General features: G+C 35.8%; 1 pseudogene; it reads left to right on the top strand.

Moving 5' to 3' along the window:
* Positions 1-16,715: 16,715 nt before the first annotated feature.
* LOC102843851 lies at positions 16,716-17,234 on the top strand (annotated as a pseudogene).
* The last annotated feature ends 7,618 nt before the right edge of the window (positions 17,235-24,852 follow it).

Raw genomic sequence — 24,852 nt, 5'->3', positions numbered from 1 at the left:
CAAGTAGATATATGCATACCCATGTTTATTGCGGCTTTGTTTACAATAGCAAGGAGTTGGAAACAACCTAAATGCCCATCAACAAACGAATGGGCAGATATATAATTTTTGACATTAAAAATCTGAAGATGCTCTTGAATTGACTATCGAAATAATTAATTGGTAAGAAAATAACGATACCAAATAGAAGAGATAAGAGTTGCACTGCAATTCCGAAGGCACCCAGTTCAAATCCACCAGCTGCTCTGTAGGAGGATGAACAATCTTCTCCCAAGTGATTAACTGCCTCTGAAAACCCACTGAAGGGTAAACAATGGGTCAGTTCTGACTCAATGATAAAGAAGAACAACTAAATAACCTATATAAAAATACTTGCTCTTGTATCTCTCCCCAAACTGCTTGTCCCCTTTAGTTAATGAAAAGACACTTGTCCATCAACAATATTTTGTTCACTAGAGTGCCTTAGGGACATTGATTTTGGTTAAGCAAATGCAATTACTTCTCATTTCTCTATGTGACTGGGTCCAAAGATAAATTCATTATGTGAAAATTAGTGGTTTGTGAAAATAGAGGAATACGTCAGATCACAAAATGGAGAATGGAGAGTAAGTACATCTCATTACTCTCAAGCTGCATCATTACACAAATACCAATCACTGAGAATCATAGCACAGTCATTTGAAGTAACCTTAACCATCATAGCCCACATTCTCCATCTTTCAGTAAGTATTCATTACTGCCAAATATATGATTTCAATGCACAAAATAGATTTTTTTACTATGGGCATAAATGTGAAATATCAAATAACAAGATAGTCATTGAATGAGGAATAATCTCAAATATAAGCTTTAATTGAAATCATGTATTCTTAATGATAAGCCCTGGTGGATCAGTTTGACTGTTCAAACTGGCCAGCAACTCTAAAGTAAAACGTGACAGTCTGATTTGTACAGATTTAAGCCTGGGAAATCATTTTTTCTTTCTTTTAGATGTGTACATAAAAGTTTATTTTCATAACATTCCTGGACTGGTTGCATACACACACATAAAACACACATGCCTACACAGACATATCAGTTTATACACAGAGATTGAGGGCTCAGAAACTCTATGAATGCTCCTATTAACAGTTGGGAAACACACATAAAAGACTAATTTATACACATTATTGAGCCCATGAATATTGTTCCCCAGATATATTTCCTCTTGAATAGGATAAAGTTGTACTTCTAGTTTCATCATTTCAAGCTTTAAATTAACCAGGAAAGTATTTGTACTCTGATGAGCAGAGTACATGTAGAGGTTGAGGATGGGTAGGTGTAAAATCACAGGGTAACACAATTTGGTAGGTGGAGACAGGAGGCAAAGGAAATGAGAATGACCCAGCTGGGACCTGAAAAGACAGAGTAATGATGGGCATAGTCTATTGGTGATTAATTTTTAAAAAAATTAATAATACATGGGAATTATAGCATGAAATACAATGTGAATGAAGAATAGTGTGAAATATACTCTATACAAACTTTGTAAGAAAACCAATACAAAATAAAAAGAAAAACAGAACAAAAAATACCTTGGGAATCTTATTGGGCAGTTCTATTTTGCCCTATAATATCACTATCTGTTGTAATCAACTTGGTAACAAAAATATCCCTTTAGTGATATAAGTAATAATATTTCCACAGATAGTGTTTAATTTTAATATCCACAGTCAAATAAACTTACTTCAGAGTTAGGTCACTGGCAGATAGTTTAAAGTGCTATTTATTTAGTTTTATTATTACCTCTCAAATTAATTTTACCTACTTTCTTATTTCCTTTATACCAATCTTGGACCTACTTCTAGTAAATTTAAGTTGTTTTTCAAATAATGGTTTATCTGAATGTGACCATTGGATCAGTTATATTATTCACTTAACAAGGTCAATTTACTCATCCATCTTTGAGAAACAGAGAAAGTACAGCAATGATTTCTATCTAGATCAATCTTTTGGAATCCACTCAATTATCATAACCTGATTTAGGTTTTATGGCTTAAAATATTCTACCATTATTTTGACATTATCTTATTATTTTGCAAATGACATAGACAGTGCTAAGGCAATGAAATTAAGAAAGAGAGCTGGCCTGGATAAATAGGGAATGGGAACTTCTAGAAACTCTGAGTTTGGGAACTTTAATTTGCCTATAATTCACAGAATCATACAAATATTTTTTTCCTTACGTATAGAGAAACATTTTTAAAGATGTAGGAAATATTATGTGCTTCTCTGGCACTACGGAATAACAAGACTAAAATAACACTGGCTAATAATGCTGGAGGGAAGAAAACTCTCATTATTGCATTTGGCTTCTCAGACTCCCTTAAACAGGCTGTTCCTTTCTCTGAGGTCTATATAAATGCTAGGAGATAGAGATTTGTAATAGATAATCAAATATCTAGAAAAAAATGATTGAAGAGAAAAATAATAATAGATTCTGAAAAGGAGAAAACAAATATTGTAGAAAAAGGGAAGCTAATTACATTCGAGTCAGGTGAACTTGGGATAATGTTGCCAAGTACATAGTGTTAGTCTCTATGGAGTGACAAAAGAGGGGAATGGATTTTCCACCAGTTTCTTCCAGTTCCCAAATGTATTTAAAAATGCTTTTAAAGGAGATGAAGCCTAAAATCTGTGTTGAAATAGACAAGAAAATCTTCAATTCCTTTCATGAAAATCCCTTGACTCATAAAAACATCAGATAGAAGAATTTTAAAATGAAGAATTAAATAGTATTTGAAAGTACAGTGTTTTTGGAATATAAAGTGTAGGTAGATTAACCAGTTTTTAATTTAATAACTTTCTACATATGATCTGTAGGAGAAAGATAAGCAGTCTATACCATTTAATTTGTAGACTCTGAAAACCCACTGTAGGATCAGTTAGGAGTTGGTTCCAATTTGACAAAATTGAGTTTTGAGGTTGACTAAATATGTTAACTATATACTGCAATACTCTCTTAAATCATCCTCTCATGCAATGAAAATTTCTATCTTGCAGATGTAGATCCTTTCCTAGCTGTTACCAGAGGAAGATAAGGCTATAGAAATACAGTTAGAAAGACGTGTTTTGGTTTTGAAGATGGAGGAAGGCCAAAATCCAAGGGCTTACAGCCTCTCCTAAACCCTGAGAATGTTCTTCAGGTTACAGCAAGCAAGAAAAAATAAGACTATGATGGTGATTACTGTGTTATGATCCTTTAGTTTGGTATTTATGAGTCAGTCATATCCAGTCATTCTCTTGGTAAGATCTGCTTTACTATAACAATTTACTTGCTATGTTGTTATTGTGGTTATGTGCCATTGAGTCAAGTAAAACTCATAATGGCATTATGAACAATACATCTAGACCCTATTCTTTGTCATCCTCATCATCTTGGATACACTTGAGTAGTAAAAGTGTCAGTTCTTCTCACTGGGAGGCTTCCTCTTATTTGCTGAGCCTCTATCTTTCCAAGCATGATGTTCTTCTCCAGGGAATAACTTCTCTATTAACATACCTGAAGATGTGAGATGAAGCTTTGTATCTTTGCCTCTAATGAGTATTTTAGATGCACTTTCCCCAAGACATATCCATATGTTCTTTGGCAGTGCATGGGATATTCAGGCTTCTTCTCCAACGAACGCCACAACTCAAAGGCATAAATTTTTTCTTCTGTCATTCTTATTCATTATCTAGCTCTCAGATTTATAACAAGATATGAAAAAGACCATGGTCTGGATCAGATATATTTTAATTACTAAACTGATATCATTGTTCCTCAATAATTTGGAGATATCCCTGGCAACAGACTTGCTCATACTTGATAAAAACTTACATAATAAAAGCAGTTCCATGATGAGATCTACAAGCAGAGCAGTTGAAAGTACATAGAAGTGAAACCTACGTCAAATGTAAATGAGAATTTAGCAAAGCTCTCTTGTTTTTTCTCAATCTGGATATTATATCTGCTTATCCTCTGTAGTTCATTGAATCAGCTGTCTGTTTTATGTGAGATCCTAGGACTTGTTAACGTCTAAAGGCAATATTCTGTTTCCTTTCCGGCAAAACTTTTTTTAAAATTAGTTTTTCTTTCCCTTTTTTTATCTTAATGAAAGATTACAGAGACTTTCCTCCCTGCACATCCCTCCCCTGATTTGCTTTTATCTTTAAAAAGTAAATAAATAAATAAATAATTTTATTGTCATTCATTCTTTCCTCCCCCAATTACTCTCCACTATGCAGCTTTCATTCTGGATTGTTGTCATGACAATAATATCTAATCATATATTCCTCCTAAACAGTTCTCTCCTTCATCTGTTTCAACGCAGTATACATTTTTGATCCCCTTTTAATTTCCTCCCAACCCTGAAGTCAGTCGTGCTTTACAACAGTGGCACTATACAGTATGTGTCCTTTTGTGACTGAGATATTTCAGTCAGCATAATGACCTCCACGGTCACTCATTTTGTATAATATTTCATGAGTTCCTTGTTTTTTAATTCAAGGTAGTGTTTCATTGTGTGACTATAACACAGCTTCTCTATTTGTTTATTGATAGGCACTTAGATTTTATCCAACTCTTTGCTATTGTGAACAAAGCCAAAATAAACATGGGTGTGCATATATCTGCTTGGGTGGCAATTACGGTTTATGTAGAGTATGTCCCCATTAACAAAATTGCTGGGGCCAATGGTATTTTGATTTCCAACTTTTTGAAAAAGCATCATACTGCCTTCTATAGTGGTTGCACCATTTTACACTCCTACCAACAGTGATTAAGGGTTCCATTTTCTCCACAACTTCACCAGCATTTACTGTTTGCTGTTCTTTTAAATTTTGCTATTTTTTTACTGGGGTGAGATGATATATCATAGTTGTTTTGATTTGCATCTCTCTTAGTGCTAGGGATTTTAAACATTTCTTCATGTGTTTGTTTGCCATCTGAATGTATTCTTTGGTGAAGTGTCTGTTCATATTCTGTGCCCATTTTTTAATTGGCTTGTTTACTCATAGAATGAGCCTGGGAGAATTACATCTTTTTCTGTTTTCTGAAATACTTTGTATAGAATTGATGAGAGTTATTTTCTGAATGTTTAATAAAATTCAATTGGAAAACCATCTGGTCCAGGACTTTTTTGGCTGGAGGTTGTTTTATTACCTTTTCATTTTTTTCTTTTGTAATGTTCTCTTGTGACATTTCCTGTTTCATCTTTTATTCAAATTATTTGTGTCTTTTTCTTCTTTTCCTTTCTTAGTTTTGCTAGTCTCTATTTATTTTTTAGTTTTTTCTAGTGGTTTGTCAATTTTCTTGACCTTTTCAAAGACCCAACTCCTAGTTTTGTTGATGGTTTCAATTATTTTTCCATTTTCCATTTTCTATCTTCTATTTCACTGGTTCTGTGTTCCATCTCTTCAACTTTCTGCATATGTCACGCCATCATGTTGACAGTATCTGAAACATTGGACCACACATATTGGGTTGTGGTTTCTTCTTCATTTGTTTCATTTGCATTGTTTTGGATTGTTGTTTGGGGTTATTTTTTTAAGCTCCTCCTGGTTTTTGCTTGCTGTGTCCTGTAATTCTTCAACTTTGTCTTTCACTCATTGAAAATATTCCATCATTATTCTCTCAAATTCTATGTCAGAAAGTTCCACTAGAATTTCTGGCTTCAAAATCCTTTGACATTGTGTCACTTTTGGGGGGATGACATCTTGCTTTGGGCTTGTGTAGAATGTAAGATAGCCTGCTTCTTTTGTGACATTTTCTGGTAGAGTTTTTCATGACTGAGGCGATAGTTGGTTCTTGATCTGAAGTCACTGCTTCAGAAGAGGGCAGGCACACACACACAGATTCATGTAGTATCAACACATGCAGATACAGAAAGGGGTGGGGTTGGCACACACACAAATGCACAAGGGGGGGGGCATGTATGTGGTGGAACCTGAATAGAAAACCAGAAAGCCTTGGTTTTCCCCTTGAGAACTGGGTCTGCCATCCCAGTCTCACTCCAACTGTCCCACTCCCTCCTGCTTTAGGTGAAGGGGTCCCCCGTGGTCCCACAATCTGCAGTGATACTGCCCTAACTACCTCGCTCATATTCTAGGTGTGCTGTTTGGTGCTGGCAGGTAGGCTCCACTGAGGCTTGCTGCTCCTCACTGAGGCTCGCTACTCCCCACAGCTCCCAAACTACTTGTTTTAATAACAGTTCTTACACAATTTCCAGCTATCCTGCTTGCTGTTTTGTGTGTGTCTTTGTCTGTGTGCATCACTGTCTGCACACTTCACTGTCTGCAAATGTTTTGTAAACCTTTAATTTGTCTATTGTCACAACTCTGTGAGTCAGAAGAAACCTCTCTCCTGAAATTTGATCTACAAACCTGTGAATTGTCAACAACTGCATGCTCATGAGGCATTTCCTTAGGATAAATCTCTCTCTCTCTCTTCTGTTTTTGTTTTCCTTTTTCTACATATACACACTGCCACTCCACTTTGATTTTTGTTTTTTATATAACCCAGATCAAGTGTTCCACTCAGGAGGTACAAGAAATAAGCTACATTAACAAAGAGATCATTCTCCTATAATTCCCAGAATAAAAGTTTAATCAACAACACTTTTATTTTAGGCTAATGAGAACCATAATGGATTTAGGACTCACAACACTAGAAAACTAGTATAGAAGTAAAACTACTATTACTTGAGCAATTTTTTTAAAACCAAAATACATTGTCTTGACATTTCTACTTCACATGAAACTTAAGTTACGTTCAGTATGCTCACAGCTCATTCAGACACTGATTTCCTAAACATATTTCAAAATGAAGAATGTGTTCAGCTATGTTTTTTAAAAACTAATGTATAATGTTGGCATTGAAAGGGTACAATATATAAATTCTTACTCATTGCTAAAGCATGCTTCTTATAGGGAATTAAAGTAGAATATACAATTTTAAGAGTAAGAAATTTGACTCATTTAGAAAATTGTCTTATTAAAATTTTCTCTATTTAATTTGTGTCCATTGCCATCCTCTAAAGTGTCAGAATATCTGATTTAGATTAGGATGATATCTACAAATCAATCAGTTTTATAAATCCTTGTCATGCAAGTTCATTCTTCAAGAGCAATCAGAGTTATTGTAAATTGGTTTTTTGTTGTTTTTTTTGTCTGTTTGTTTTTTAAACAGCACATATTTTTCATGAACTGGATGGAATAGTACTGCAATGATATCATTTTACTTGGATTCACAGTCAAGATCCATAGTAGCAGTATTCAGGAAATCCATAGATGGGTTGCATTGGGAAAATCTGCTCTTAAAGGTTTCTTTAAATAGCTAAAGATTACTGCTATCTGTTTAAATACTAAGTTGCACTTGATTCAAGTTATGGTGTTTGCATTTGCCAACTATATATGTGGAAGCAGGACAGTGAATAAAAGAAAAACTAGAATAATTTATATCTTTTAATTATGATGTTGACAAACCATATTGAATAAACCAAAAACTGCCATAAATATAAAGAAATCTGTCTTGGACTAAGGGCAACCAGGATTCTCCTTAGAGGCAAAGATGATGAACTTCATTTAACATACTTGGGACATTTGTCAAGAGGTATCTCTCCTTGGGAAAAGACATCATGATTGAAAAAGAATAGGATCAGCAAAAGAGAAGAAAATCCACAATGAAATGGATTTGATGCACAAACTGCAATAATGTACTTGAGTATAGCAGATACTGTAAAATGGCACAGGATAATGCAAGGTTTGTATCTGTTGTTTGTGGGTTGCTTGAAGTCATAGTCTACTTGATGACACCTAATGATAATGTCCAGATTTTAACTTCCTGAAGAGAATACCTAATCCATGTCACTCTTCTTTATTTAATATATCTGATGTCAAAAGTACAAATGAATGAATGAATGATCAAGAGATAGTATTCTCACTGGGATGTAACCAACAAACCTATAATTATACATTAAGGAATCCATGAAGAAAGTCTTAATAAAGTCTTCTAAACTGTCATACTTAATAATTATATTAAGGGATATATTATACTTTTTAGATTCCTAATGGAATATATCACAGGATTTAAACAAACAAAACACCCATAACATAATATATACAATATTTGATCCACAAAAAATACTGCAATTTCAGGGAGCTCTGGTGGCCTAATGGCAAGAAGCTGTACTGCAATCCCAGAGGTATAAGGTTCAAATCCACCTAATGCTCTGCCAGAGAAGGAGGGAAAACGTCACTCCTGTACCAGTCAGATCTGATTTGATGGTACATGCACAATAAATAAATTTGAAAAAAATTGTAATTTCATCCTCATTGTGTTGAGAGCTTAAAGGATGCATGAATTATGAGTCCTGTAAGTGTATTTTAAAATGTAGAAGTTACCGAGGCAATTAAAAAAGCCCTTGAACTTACTACCATTAAGTTGCTTTCAACACACAGTGACCCTCAATCAGGATTTCAAGATAGTAAATCATAATGCGAGGCGATCTTGGAGCCACTGGTAGATTTTAACCACCAGAGAGACCTTGGGTTAACAGCAAAACTTGATATGAGATATGCCATTTTAATTCCATATTTGAGCATTAACTCATCTACATTTCAACATTTGGGAACACTATTTTTAGAATATGCATAATCAACTTACTATAGTTTAGATTTATTATTAAATAGAGCAGATAAAGTTAAAAGAGTATTAATAATAGTAACAATAATAACTAATATGTATTGCCTGTTTGACAGGCATTAAATAAATTATATTTAATTCTCAAAACTGTTATTAAGTAGATATCATCAATATCCATATTTTACACTAAATATTAGGAATGTTAAGCAAAACACACCAGATAAGTGCCTATAAGTTTTTAATTTCTCTTTAGTTCTTCATTCCCAAGCCTAAAATAGAACAAAAGTTCCAATAATTTAAGTCCATTTTTATTTTCAGAAGCAGTTAATACAGTTGTAAATAAGGAGGTAAGTAAGAAAAAAAATCATTATTCCAGTATTGTTTGTAGTATCATGGAAAAGAAAATCTTTTTAGCAATAATTATAATTTAAATTCCTTGAAATAGATAAAATTCTATGCTACATTTTTGGGAAATATCTCTATGCAGAAAGTATAGATATTATTAAGTGCTATAGACCATTAAAGATAATTGATGCCTTTGAGTTATGGTGCTGGAAAAGAGTGTTGACTATACCATGGACTGCTAGAAGAACAAACAGGTTTGTCCTGGAGAGGATGAAGCCAGAATGCTCCTTGGAGTCAAGGATTCTGAAGCTTCGTCTCACATACTTTGGACACATTGCAAGGAAGGACTGGTCCTTGGAGAGGGACATCATGTTTGGGAGAGTGGAGGGGTGGTGCAGGAGGAAGACCCTCGATGAGATGGATCAATTTTGTGAGTGGAGTGGTGGGAATGAGTGTATTTGAGACAGCGAGGTTGGCACAGGATAGAATGGCGTTTAGGGCTCTTGTACTTAGGGTCACTATGAGTCGCAAGCAACTCGATGGCACATAACAACAACAACAACAACAACATAGATGATGAAATAGAAAGCATGAACATCATGTTTATCAGAAGCAAAAATATGAACAGTGAGGAACACCTGCCAACATGAGTGACAGCCAGTACTAAGTACCTGTGGAAACAAGTCTCTAGGAAGCAAGATAACAACACACATGACTTACTCAATGAACACTAAGCCTGAGGTCTTACCAAAAAGCAAAAGAAAACAAGTATGCCTTCCTTTAGCATGCTGACATTCTTCTAGCAATTATAGACTGGATACAAAAGTTCTTCAGTTAACTTACCCTATAAAGCCTTCCTGATAGCTGGTATTTAAAGAGATTATAAAATTTAAGCTAAAAAAATATCTGAAATGGATAAATGTAGCTAATGAAATGTCTTATAATTAAACTTAAGGCAGAACTCACTGCCATAAGTTATTACGACTCAAGAATCTTCAAACAAGAATGAGAACAAGGTAAGCATTGACAATATTTTTAACTGAGATAAAATTAGAAAGATTGATCATTCTCCTTTAGGGTATATACTGATATCTAGATAAGATTGATTTTTTTACAATTTTTTTCAAATTTTTTTGTCATTGTATAGTTTCACTTAAGTATTATAATATCACAAATAAACAGCTTTGCCATTCTTAAATTTGAACATTTTCCCTTTTGATACATTATATTCTTAAAATTTGTTTTAAATGTCCTTATCCTGCTTTCTTTTATGTTTACTGTAATAAACATTTGACATCAAAACATTTTAAATTATTAGTTAAAACTGAAGAAAAGATGGAATGTGTTACCTATATTTTTATTTGGTGACATTTACAACAATCTAGCATAAAAATTAAAACTAATTGTTGGTGTTAAATTTTCATTTGTTGCTTCTTGTGAAAACTCTAATTCCATTTATTTCAGAATTCACACTTTTTCTAGACAACTACAGAAAATACATTTAACTCATTTCTAAGGCTGCAATTCTTATATGTCATCAAGTCAACTCTTAGCAACCAAAAAAAAAACCTGAAAAAAAACAAACAACCCCCCCAAAACAACAAATCTGAATCTTATTCTATTCTGAGCCATCCTCTTTATTTCTGACTTAATGTGTGCCCATTACTGCAGCCACTATATCAATAGATTTCATTAGGTCTTGCTCTCTATCACTGACACTCCATGCTTTCATTTGAACAGCCCCTTCTAAAACATGCCCAATGTATGTGAGTCAAAGTTTTATTATCTTTTCCTCTAAGGACCATAACAGAAATGGTGAGAATGGCACAGGATAGGGCAAGATTCAGATGTGCTGTCTACAGGGTATTTTTTATTTATACTACCTAACAACTTGATAGTACCTAACAACAACAAGAGCACCTACACAGGTAGCTGGAGAACCTTGGTGTTCTAGTAGGTAAGAAGTTGCTCTACAGAGAGGAAATTATTCCATGGGAGAAAGGTTGGCAATTTTCTTCTGTGATTTATGCCTCTGAAAATCCATGAAGGTTCATCCATAAGTGGATTCGTTTTGGCAATGAGTTTTTGTTGAGTTGACAGGAATATGTCTAAATATGTAAATAGAAGACTGTTGTTGCTGTTGTTAGATGCCATGGAGTCAAGCATGACTCATACTGACCATATGAACAAAATTTTTGAACTCTGTTCTCTCCTGCATCATCTTCACACTTCCTGATAGCCCATTACAGCAGTGACCATATCAATCCACCTAGTTGAGGGTCTTATCTTTCTTTCCTAACCCTCTACCCTTCTCAACATCATGTCTTTCTCTAAGGAATAGCACCTCCTAGCAACATGTCCAAAGTATGTGAGGTGAAGCCTCATTGTTCTTACCTCCCAAAAGCACTCTGGCTGCACCGTTTCCAAGATATATCTGTTCGTTCCCTGCTCTTCTCCAACACCATAGCTCAAAGGTGTCAACTCTTTTCTTTTCATTTTTATTTATTGTCCAGATCTTAGATGCATAGCTAGTAATTAGAAAGACTATGGCCTGAATCAGATTCACCTAAGTCCTCAAACTGACATCACTCAGTAATTTGGAAAGATCTCTAACTACAGATTTCCCCAGTGCAATGAGTCTCTTTACTTCCTGACAGGTTGTACCAAGGGTTTTGATTGTGGACCCAAGCAAGATGAAGCTGTCAACAGTTTCAATTTCGTCTCCATCTATCATGACACTGGTTATTGGTCCAGTGGTAAGAATCTTTGTTTTCCTGACATTGAGATGCAATCCACAGTGGAGGCTGCATTCCTTGATCTTCTACAAGTGCTTCAAGCTCTCCTCACTTTGAGTAAGCAAGTTTGTGTCATCTGTATAGCTCAGGCTATTGATGAGTCTCCCTCCTATCCTGATACCACACTCTTCCTCATAGAATCCAGCTTCTCAGATAATATGTTCACCATATAGATTGAATAGCTACTGAGAGAGAATACAACACTAACATACTCCCTTCTGAGTTCCAAATAATGCAGTGTTTCCCTGCTTCATTCACACAACACTCCGCTGATTCAGGTATAGTTTCACATGAGCACAAAATAATTTTCTGGAATTCCCATTCTTCTCAATGTCAGCTACAACTTGTCATGATCCACACTGTTAAATGCCTTTGCACAGTTAGTAACGCACACATAGATAGTCCTCTGGTATTCCTTACTTTTAGCCAGGATTCATCTCACATAAGCAATCATATCCCTGCTGCCAGACCTCTTCAAAATCCTGCTTGAACTTCTGACATTTCCCTATCTACACCATGTTCCTGCCATTTTTTAATTATCTTCAGCAGTATTTCACTTACATGTAATAGAAATGATATTGTTCAATATTTTTCACATTTAGTTAGATCACCTTTCTTGGTGCCTGCCATCAGAATGTGTGAATGATAATTGGTGACTGGAATTCAAAGATAGGAAACAGTAGAGAAGGAACAATAGTTGGAAAATGTGAGCTTAGTGATAGAAATGAAGCTGAAAATAAAATGATTGAATTTTGTATCTAAAATTTATTCATTCTGAGTACTTTTTCTAAAAGACACAAAAGACGACTTTACATGTGGATTTCACCTAGTGGGCTGCATAGGAGTCAGAACGGCTACTTTTTTGGAAGAAATCATTGGAAAAGCTTAATATTGGCAGTCAAAACTAGGCCAGGCGCAGACTGTAGTCAGATCATCAATTACTCGTATACAAGCTCAAATTGAGGCTGAGGAAAACTCAAGTAAGTCCACAGAAACGAAGACATGATCTTGAATCAATTCCATCTGAATTTCATGATCATTTAAGAATAGGTCCGAAAAAAACAAAAACAACAACAAAAAAAAACAAAACCACAAACAAAAAAAATTTTAAAAAAAGAAAGAAAAAAAAAAGAATAGGTCTGAGACAATGAACACTAATGATAGAAGACCAAATGAGTTGTGGGATGATATAAAGGATATTATCCATGAAGAAAGCAAAATGTCATTACAAAAACAGAGGATAAATAAAAAGTCAAAATAGATGCCAGAAGAGACTCTAAAGATTGCACTGGAGCATGAGAAGCCAAGGCTAAAGGAATGCATATCGGCGTGAAAGAACTGAACAGATAATGTCAAAGTGCAGCTCAGGAGGACAAAGCAAAGTATTAGAATGGCATGTGCAAAGATCTAGAATTGGAGAATAAAAAGGGAAGAACTTGCTCTAGATTTCTCAAGCCGAAAGAACTGAAAATCAAATGTAAGCTTCTTGTCGCATTATTGAAAGATGCAATGGACAATATATTTAATGACCCATAAAGTATCAAAAGAAGATTAAGGGAATACACAGAGTTACTGTGCCAGAAACAATTGATTGATACTGAAATATTTTGGGAAACATCATATGAAAAGGAACCAATAGTAATGAAGAATAAAGTAGAAGCAACACTGAAGGCACTGGTAAAAAATAAGGCTCCAGGAATTGATGGGATACAAATTGACTTGTTTCAGTCAACAGATGCAGCCTTGGATGCACTCATGAGACTATTCCAGGAAATATGGAGGATGGCTATCTGGTTAACAGATTGGAAAAGACCCATATTTGTTGCCATTCCCCAGAAAGATAGAAGATAGACATAGATAAATTGATTGACTGGTTGATTTAAAAGACAGTTTACAGGATTATACAGTCTGACATACAAAATCCTGGTCTCACTTTATTTTGATGTATGTAACTGCAGAGGATGATGAATATAAGATCAGCAAATTAGAGAACTACCAAAAGTACAGGTTATGTTTAGAAGAGGCCATGGCACTAGGGGCATCATTGTCAATGTCTGTTGGATCTTGACTGAAAGCAGAGAGAACCAGAAGAATGTCTATCTGTGTTTCATTGACCAAACAAAGACATTTGACTGAGTGGATAATAACAAATTGTGTCTAATGTTAAAAAAAATGGGAATCACAGAACATCTGATTATGCTCATGCATAACCTATACTAGGACCAGAAGGCAGTCATTAGAACAGAGCAGCATGAAACACTGCATGGTTCAAAATCAAGAAAGAAGAATGTAAGGGCTGTGTTCTGTCGCCATACTTCTTCAATCTACATGGAGAACAGATCATTTGTGAAGCTGGTCTTTATGAGGAGGAATATGGCATCAGAATTGAAGGAAGACTCTTCAACAACTTGCATTATGTAGGTGGCACAACCTTGCTTGCTAAAACTGAGGAGGACCTGAAGGTTCTTCTTGGAAAGTCAAGGACTGCAGTCTTCAATATGGATTGAAGCTCAACATTGAGAAAAGATTCTCACCACTGGACTGATTGGCAGCACCATGATAAAAGAAGAAAATATTGAGATTGTTAACAGCTTCAGCTTGCTTGGGTCCACAGTTTACACTCTTGGAACCAGAAGCTAAGAAATTAAAAAAAAAAAAATAGATAACAAAACTCTGCTGCCAAGAACTTTTCCAGAGGGCTGAAGTGCTAGATGTGAGTCTAGAGACCAAGGTGCACATCAGATTGTAGGCAATGAATAAGCAAGACCGTAAATAAATTGATATCTTTGAGTTATGGTGCTAGAAAAGAGTCTTGAACATGGATTGTCAAGAGAACAAACGGGTTTGTCCAGAAGAGGGTGAAACCATCTTGCTCTCTGGAGGCAAGTATTTTGAAGCCCTGTCTCATATATTTTGGGCAGATTGTCTAGGGGAACTAATCCTTGGAGCAGGACATTATGATTGGAAGGGTGGAAGAACAACACAGGAAAGGAAGACCTTGGATGAGATTGATTGACCCAGTGACTTGTTGGGGTAACAGGGATAAGTTAGTTGGAGACAGTGCTATTGGCTCGTTCGGAGCTATTGTGCATAGGATTGCTCTCAGTTGCAGGTGACTCAACGGCATGTAATAACAACTACAATGAGAAATCATGGCCCACATGATTATTAATTTATATTTTAAAAGTATGATATACAAGATCATTTCTTGAGTACTTAGAAAAGACACTTTTTAAATAACATGATTTGTAATCTTGTGACTCAGATTTGGTTATTAAAAGATAAGAATATTGGGAATGCACTATTTTATTATTTAATAAAATTATCTTTTAAAATAATTTGTCATAGACAAAAGTGACAGAATTCTGAAAAGGTAAACTTTTTATTGTACTTTTAAAATTCAAGGATTATTTTCTTTCCTGGATTTGTTTTAAGTTTTTTGTAGACAGTCTACAAGATATAGAATACAGGATGCATATAAATAATAAAGGCCCTTGCTGTAATTTCTAAAATGTAATTTAGAATATTAGAATATGTTTTAATCTTTTCTACATATTGTAATGTGTTTACTGTACCTGGCAAAATTTCAGTCATTGTCAATAGTATCCTCACTAATTACACCAAACTAATCAATTTGCATGCATTGAATTGATCAAGTTAGGAAGGTGATAAACTTTTCAACTAAGGTATATCAGATTAGAATATTAAAAGTAATGAGTGTTTCCCTTCCTCCTACAAAATCATTCAAAGGACCAGTGTGAGACTTAGAGCTAGAACTCTGTCCATTTGATTAATATTTGCAGTGATGTTCTCTTTGGACAGCACCAGTGATTGCAGAGTTAGCAGTTAACAGCAGAAAGAAATCTGCCTGCAAGATTATGCATAGAAGAAAGTTTTTCAGGTAATTTCCAAATATACTTTTTTCCAAAGTATTTTAAGTGTTCTTACCACAGCAAAGAATAGAATAGCATTATTTTTGTTGCTGTATTCCATTGAGTCATAACCACCTCATAGTTGACCCTCCAGTGAATTTTCAGAGGCTATAAATTGTGGAGCAGTTGGTGGATTCAAACCAATAGCATTTGGGATTTCAGCACAGCTTCTCAGGCCCTACTTACATCATTTGCAGCATATAAAACCGTTTTCCACTGTGAATAAGCCCATGTATTTCAAATGTGTACCACTGGCACTAACTACATAATCCTAAATAAAAGACTGTCAGCAGAAAGGGGATATTTTGTTCCTAAAGAACTAAATCCCTCTGCAGTTCACTGAGGGGGAAAAAGGTGTTTTTCAAAGAGAGTTTGGAAACTATTGCAATGTCAAGGCAACTGTAATTTGTGTACCATAAAACTCATCTTATTTTGTCTTTAAGGTTCTATGACAAAGGTGAAATTCAGGAAGGAAGACAGAAAGTTTCAAGATACATCAGTGTGACTATCTGTAGTTTAGTTTCCTTAATTGGTCATTAGTCTATTGTGATGAATTAGTGTTTATTTCTATATCTATAATCATATCTAATTTTATAAAATATTTTAATATTTATAATTTCAAGACATTTGTAACTTTTGCCTATGACTCTTTCAATAGCACAAAGTTGTAATCATAGAAATGAAGAGAATTTGGGTGTGATGGCCCGTCCTGATGTCTGAGTGATTCCCAGGGCCTTGAAGACAAGAGGAAACATTCCCAAATGTGGACTCATTTTCCACTCCACCATTGTTGGCCAAGGAGCTGCTAAGAACAAAGACCGCATCTCCTGATACCTGGCAAACAAATGCAGCATTGCCTCACAAATTGACTGCTGCGCCGAGGTGCCTATGAGTGTATTTGAGGAAAAGCTTCACGAGCAAGTTGAGGAGCGACTTTCCTTCTATGAGACTGGAGAGATTCCACGGAAAAACTTGGACGTCATGAAAGAAGCCATGATTCAGGCAGAAGATGTGGCTGTTGAGATTACCAAGAAGCTGGAGAAAAAGGAGAAGAAGCACTTGAAGGAGAAGAAACGACTGGCTGCGCTTGCACTTGCGGCTTCAGAAAACCATGGCACTCTTGAAGATCAGGAATGTGAGGAAACCGAAGAAAAACCCCAAAAGAAGAAAAAGAAAAAGCCCCAGGAGGCTCTACAGGAGAACGGAATGGAAGATCAGTCCAGCTCTGCTCTCCCTAAACCCAAGAAAAAGAAATCTCTGTCCAAGGAATTGGTCAACAGTGACTTTGAAGAGCCAACCGTAAACGCAAAAGTCCCAAAGAGGAAGAAATCTTCTTCCAGAGAGGAACCAGAAGACCCTGAAGAGGTTACAAACAGTGTCCCAAAGAAAAAGAAGAAGCTTTCTAAGGAGGAACCCGTCAGCAGTGGACCTGAGGAGGCCATCAACAAGATCACTAAGAAAAACAAAAAAAAAAATTAAAAAGCACCCCAGGAAAATTAGAATGGACATTCCCTGGGGGTGGGAAGGGCATACCCAAATGTTTCCCAATAAAAAACTGTTTATAAAAAAAAAAAGAAATGAAGAGAAAAAATGTTTTAGAATAGTGTTGATAGAAATAGTTGAGAATCAAATATTTAACAATAAAAGATTTAAATATTAACTTATGGTCTAAAGATAAGTATTCATCTCTGTATTTTAAAATTTATGTAATTTTTAACAGTATCTGAAAAGTATTCCCCCTAATCCTGGGGAATTATTATTCTATTAATAGCCTTGTTCTAAAATTTTATTTGAAAAAGAAAATGAAATTAAAATTTCAACACCTTCCAAAAAGTTACCATATTGAAAACGGTAAGATATTTTAGGTACATATTTAATTTATTTCAGCATGACTGTGTTATTTCTGATTTTTCATAGAGAAGAAGAAAGAAAATTTATCAAGTTACAGAGTATATTTCCCCACTGTCATCAAGTAGATTCCCATGCATAGTCACATGACAGAACAGATGTCCCCATAGGATTTCTTAGGTTATACATCTTTAGAAGAGGAAATCACCTCACTTTTCTCCTATGGAATAGATGGTGGATTTGAATCACTGATTTTTTTTTTTTAGCTGTCATATAGAGAGGAGAAATATGGGCATGGCAGCACAGGGCCTGGAGCATCTCTTTGGAAGGGGCAGAGGGAATAAGAATAGCACAATGTCTTACTCCCTAGAACAGAAAGTAGATAAAGAATCTGTAGCCCAACCCCATGGTGATTATTGAGCCTCACCAACAGCAAGATGTTGACTCACAAACTTAAAGTTATGGTACTGAGAATGGAGTTTATTAGGGTGTAAGTGAGCGAATGGGTGCAGCAAAGACTATCCATGCAGTTTGAAGGCACAAGTCCTCAGTAAGTCCAGGCTCCAGTTTTCAGTTCAGCCGTCAAATCCAAATTATCCAGCAAGGTTTGTCCCATAGCAGTTATAAGTCATGTTCTCCTTCAAATATCTGGCAAGAATAGCCAAACCTTTAAGTGTGGCTAGTACAAAAGCAAGAAGTCTCAGGTCACAGTTTCTCCACAGCAATGCTACAGTCTCTCCCACACCAGGGTCTTGCACATTCACCAGAGTCTTGCTGCCACAAGCTTTGCTTCTCTCAAGTCTTGCTGCCCTATGTGGGAAGTGCTCTTTCTCTAATACTAAATTCATACCTGATGATGATTTACAAGACCAAGCTTATTTGCAAGACTACACATGAGCACTCATTTTAAAATTTAATTGCACTTTCCTCATATTGCCTGCTAGGTAAAGAAAAATGTTCACCACAGCTCAAATACCAATTTTTGTTGTTGTTTTCTTCTAGTGTTACTATTTGCAAAACTACCCATGCAGATTTCCAAACTCACAGAAGAATGTTAATCTAGTGTCCAAAGTGTATATAGAACATTAGGGATTTTTTAGTCTTTAAAATAGAAAATGAATACCAATTACATGAGGGCATATTACAAATATTTTAAATCTAAGTAATAAAAATAGGGTAACATCCTATTTTAAATGATATTAAAGTCAGAAATACATACATCTAATTTAAAATAACAAATAATTTATAAAAATGTTAATTACGAAATTATAATTTATCTTTAAAAGTGTTTAGAAAAGCTTAAATGGGAGATTTCTGGAATGAATGCCATGTACTATTGAGAATGGATTAACCACTTGAAGAAATGTATTGCATAGGGTAAATATAGCTCACACCTATGAGCAAGTTACCCAAATAATGCATTCCATGTAAAATTAGAACATCTTGTGTTTATATGTTTGAAAAGAAAACTAGTTATTATTATATTTAGACATATGGAGATAAACTCTGGAAGTGAAATATTTTGAGACTAGATCCTCAACGTTCAAACAATGTTTTCACAATTGCCACACTACCTTCTGACAGTAAAAGAAAAAATATAATCCTTATAATTTCTATAGTGTGACCTTATGGATATTGTTTTTCTATTGAGTGTATATATCTCTTTTCTGGATCTTTCTTACTTCAGACAAAATGTATTCAATTCTAAATACACATTGATTATAGTGTTAGTTTTGGGAACACACAAGTAATCCAGACATAATCCACAAATTGCTTGTAGTCAAGAAGTCTCTAGAGTTTTAACATCTTCAATTCAGTTATCTTGGCTTCAGGGCCAAAGTAATTAGAAAACAGCAAGGTTGTATGCTGGCTTCAAACATTGAGGTTCTGACTGTTTGAAACTATCTCCTCTGGACTCTGTAGATTTTCGTGAAGAAGGGAAAGTCTTTTCCTTTATAGATACAAGTAAAAAATCAAGAGAAGAATCTTCATGCCCAACCTCAATTAACCTTATGTTAGCTATTTACTGAAATAGGTTCTTCCCTTTAAGTGCTCATTTTTTCTCAGGCAAGTGAATATAGTTTTCCATTTCATTTCCATTAGAGTGCTAATAAATGATTGTGTGTGTGTGTGTGTGTGTGTGTGTGTGCGTGTGTGAGCGCACGCAGTTCTATGTGCCTTCCTCTTTGTTGACAGAATTATGATAATGACCACTTATACATTTTTACCACCAGTGAATTGAATATGTCTTGATATTGGGATTATAGTCTCTTACTTAATGTGCTAGTAACAGGTTTCATAGTTCTAAAGAGCAAGGATGTCAATTTAAAGACTAGGGTGTGCCTAATCCATGCAAAGATATTTTCAATTGCATTCAGTGCATTTGAAAATTGGACAACGAATAAGGATTACAGAAGAAGAATTTATGACTTTGAATTATGGTGTTGGCAATGACTATTGACTATTAAATGGACTTCCAAAAGAACAAACAAAGCTGTCTTGCAGGAAGTATAACCAAGGTACTCCTTAAAGGCAAGGATGGTGAAATTTTATTGCACTTACTTTGGGTATATTTCCAGAAGAACTAGTCCTCAGAAAAAAACCATCATGTTGGGTGTTTAAAAAATGTAAAACCAGACATGTAGACACAGTGCCATGAGCATCTCTCTCTAAGGGCCCAGGGCAGAAATCAGATAGAGTCTGTAGCCTAGCCTTGTAGTACCTACCTGTAGAGCTCCACCAACATAAAGACATTCTTTTATTCTCTACTAACTTAGACTTACAGTTATGGTACCGAGGATGGGATATATTTGGGAAATAAGTGGCAGAATGGAGGAGGCAAAGAATATCACCTAATATAGATCCAAGTTTTAGTCAAGCAGACCCAAGGCACAAGTCTTCACACTTGTTACACAAGTAACTCCAGACTCTGGTTTCAGTTCAGCAGTCAAATACAAATCATCCTGCAAGGTTTTCTCAGAGCAGTCGTAAGTCAACTTCTCCTTCAAACATTTGGCCAGAAGAGCAAACCTTTAAGTGTAGCACAAATGCATGAGGCCTCAGGTCATAGTTTCTCCACAGCAATGTCACAATCTGTCCATCATCAGGGTCTTGCCACCACAAGACTTGCTCCCTCAATTCTTGCTTGCCTCAAGCCTTGCAAGCCTCAAGTCTTGCTGCCCAGTATGGAAGCACTCTTTCACTTATCTAAGCTCCACACCTGTTGATGATTTGCAAGATCATGCTGATTTTCAAGACCATGTATCTGCAGTTATAGTAGCAGGAGACCAGAGACTAAAGGGCTAAAACAAAAACAAAAACAAAAACAAACAGCCAACTTTTAGGCTAACATCGTAGTGGGAAAGATAGTTGTTCTTGTTATGTGCCATTGAATTCAGTGTGCCTCATCACGACCTTATGAACAACAGATATGGAACTTACCCTATCCTGTGCTATCTTCGCTGTCTGAAATCTTTGTCTAATGGTATAGTCACTATGCCAACAAATCTTTTTAGGTTTTCCCCCTCCTATACTGACTCTCCAAGAATTGGCTGACACAGAAGGAAATTCAAGTTGATCTGAAGGAATTGGAAAAAAATAAGGCCCAGGAATAGATGGACTAAAAATTGGCATATTTTAACAAACAGATGCAACCCTGGATTTGTTCAGCATATTGTGCCAAGAAATCTGGAGGAAAACTACCTAGCCAACTCACTGTAAGAAAGCCATATTTATTCCTGCTGTCATGGACCTTTTCAGAATGCTGAAGAGCAATGTCAGTCTAGAGACTAAGGTGCACCTGATACAGACCATGGTTTTCACAACTACTTGCTGTTAATCAGAGATGACAGAATAATTGATGCTTTTGAGTTGTGCTGCTGGAGAAGAGAACCAGACATACCATGGACTGCCAAAAGAACAAACAGATCTATTCTGGAGAGGGTGAAACCATGTTGCTTTTTGAAGGCAAGGATTTTGAAACTCCATTTTAAGTACTTTGGTTATATTACCAGGAGGGGACCAGTCCTTGAGAAAGGGCATCATGCTTGGAGATTGGAGGACCCTGGATGAGACAGATTGACCAATCAACTGGGATAATAGGGCAGGTGTGTTGGAGACGTTGAAAGTGGCTCAAGATAGAGCCAGAGTTCAGAGGTATTTTACATAGTGTCACAATTAGTCTCATAATCATCTCAACAGCATAACAACAACATACTGACTATCCACCTCTCTAAGCAGGATGTCATTTTCCAAGGACTGGCCCTTCCTAATGATATGCCCAAACTGTGAGAGATGAAGTTTCACAATCCTTACTTCTAAGGAGCACTCTGTTTTCACTTTCTCCAGTAGAGGCCTCTTCTCTTGGCAGTCTAGGTTATACTGAGTACTCTTCTCCAACACTACAACTCAAAGGCATTTACTCTTCTTTTGTCATCTTCGTCATTGTCCAACTTTCAGATGCAAAGAAACTAACTGAGAATACAGTGGCTTGAACCAGGTATACTTTCATTTTTAGACTGACATTATTGCTCTTTAACTCTTTGGAGAGGTCCTTTATATCAGATTTTTCAATGAGACATACCTTTTGAGTTCTTGATGGCTGTTACATCTCTGTTGATTGTGGATCCAAGTAAAATATAATCATTGACAACTTTGACTTTTTTCTCCATCTATTATATTTATTGTGGGCCTAGGTGCTTGGATAATTTTTCCCCGTGAATTTGAGATGTAATCCATGTTGAAAGCTGTACTCTTTGACGTTCTGCAAAATGTATTTTAATTTATCATTACTTTCAGTGAGCAAGGTTCTGTAATCTGCATATAATCCAGAGTTTTGATTAGTATTTCTCCAATCCCGATGCCACATTGTTGTTGTTGTTATGTGCCGTTGAGGCTCTTGCGACTCAACGACCCTATGTACAACAGCCCTAAACTCTGCTCTGTCCTGTGCCAATTGCACTGTCTCTGACACACCCATCCCAATTATCCCAGTCACTGAATCAATCCACCTCATAGAGGGCCTTCCACTCCTGCGCCGTCCCTCCACCTTCCCAAGCATGATGTCCTTCTCCAAGGACCGGTCTCTCCTCACAACATGTCCAAAGTAAGTTAGAAGGAGCGTCAGAATCCTTGCCTCCAAGGAGCCACCTGGTTTAACCCTTTCTAGGATGAATCTGTTCATTTTCCTAGCAGTCCATGGTACTCTCAATACTCTTCTCCAGCACCACAGCTCAAAGGCATAAATTCTCCTTCTATCCTCCTTGGTCATTGTCCAACTCTCTGATGCATAACAAGTGATTTCGAAGACCATGGCCTGTATCAAACGTGTCTTAGTCTCCAAGGAGACACCATTGCTCTTCAGTACTCTGGAGAGGTACCTAACAGCAGACTTTTTTCCCCATGGCAATGTGCCTTTTAATTTTCTGGCTACTGGTGCCAAGAGTGTTGACTGTAGAGCCAAGCAAACTAAAATTTTGTACAATCTCAGTCTCTTCACCATCCATCCTGATGTTGCCATTTGGTCCGGTCCAGTGGTGAGAATTTTTGTCTTCTTGACATTAAGCCTCAATCCATATTGATTCCACATACCTCGTGATAAAGTCCAACTTTTCAAATGGTTTGTTCAGTGAATGAGAGAAAGACTATTCGAACAATGCATTGGCACAATTACTACCAAATGGGCTTGAGAATGATCGAGAGCATGAGGATGGCACAGGATAGGTCAAGGCTCAAATCTGTTACTCATAGGATTGCTGTGAGTCATAGTTGACACACATAGGTAACAACTAACAACTGCAATAATGTGTTGGAGCGAGGAATATGGACTTGGAATTCTATACTTTTTTGTCTCTATGCTTCTTCCCACCCCCAAATTTCTTTCCACATGCCAACACCCAAGACTGTTTTTCTAACTTTCTCTATTTCCATTAACTCCATTCCAGAAAGCTAACTTCTGTGTAAACCAAATATCCTACTGCCTCAGAAACTTCTTGAGTGGTGCTTTCTCTGCCTGGAATACTCTTTCTATATCTAGATCCATGCCTTAACTTTCTTCTGGTTTTTGCATAGATATTACTCTTTTCAGAAGCTTTCTTTCACAGTACTATCAAACACTGCATCCCTTATCCCTTTGTCCCTCTCTACTTTCTTATCTGGCATATCTCCCCAAATGGTGAATAAGCATCCAAAGAGTAAGGAATTTATTTTGTTCATTGCTGAATTTTCAGTACTTAGAATATCTCTTGACATATTCCAAGGCAGTTGTAAATATTTATTGAATGAATTAATGAATAATTCATAAGAAATGTCTAGGTGGATATATTCTGAGAAGTACATATATAGGAGAGATAGCCATAATGAACTCAAGAGGGATAAAAAGAATACTAGATATTATTTAATTTTATTTACGTCAATAGACCCTTTTGATGACACAGACTGTGATTCTTGAAGTAAAAATCTTTGTATTACTTTAGACAAGTCAAAATCCAAATGAAAATCCACATCTCCTTACCACTCGAACCATTTAGTTCCCTGTGACTGCTCTAACAAATTGCCACAAATTGGTTGATTTAAATAATAAAAATTTGTTCATTAAGATTTCTGGGGGACAGAAATCTGAAATCAAGCTGTTGCCAAAGCTGTATTCCCTCTAGATATAGAATAATCTGTTCTTTCCCTCTTCCAACTTCTGTTTATGGCTTGCATTCTTTTTCTCTCTCCTGTATAAAGATAAAATCTAGATATATCTAGATAAACCAGAATTATGTCTTCATCTCAATATTCTTAATGAAATCTGTAAAAACTATAAAAGAAGAACTACTAAACAAAGAAATATCCATATGTTCCATGGATTTGGTGTAGATAAATTGAGGGTACAGTTATTTTGTTGCTATGCTCTGTAAAACGTAAATTTTCCTATCAAAGTAGTTCAGTATAATGAAAAACTACATTCTGGTCAGAATGTATCATTGACAGATGTTAGCATTTCATTACTTTAAGAAAGGGAAAAGAGATTAATGTTTACCTATCTGTTTTTTGTTGTTGCAAGATAAAATCCAGAAAAGCTATTTCAAGCATCATATTAACAAATTTAGATATTGTAGCTAATGTTATATGGATCTTAGCTGAAAGCAGGGAATAACAGAGGAATGTATACCTGTGTTTCATTGACTATGCAAAGGTGTTTGACTGTGTGGATCATAACAAACTGTGGCTGACTCTGAGAAGAATGGGAATACCAGAACACGTGATCGTGCTAATGAGAAACCAA

This window comes from Elephantulus edwardii, unplaced genomic scaffold, assembly GCF_000299155.1.
Source record: "Elephantulus edwardii isolate Elephantulus edwardi_28Jun2011 unplaced genomic scaffold, EleEdw1.0 scaffold00154, whole genome shotgun sequence".
In the NCBI taxonomy this organism is placed as follows: domain Eukaryota; kingdom Metazoa; phylum Chordata; class Mammalia; order Macroscelidea; family Macroscelididae; genus Elephantulus; species Elephantulus edwardii.
The sequence above is the reverse complement of the archived record's forward strand: the minus strand, read 5'-3'. Positions and strand labels throughout refer to the sequence as shown.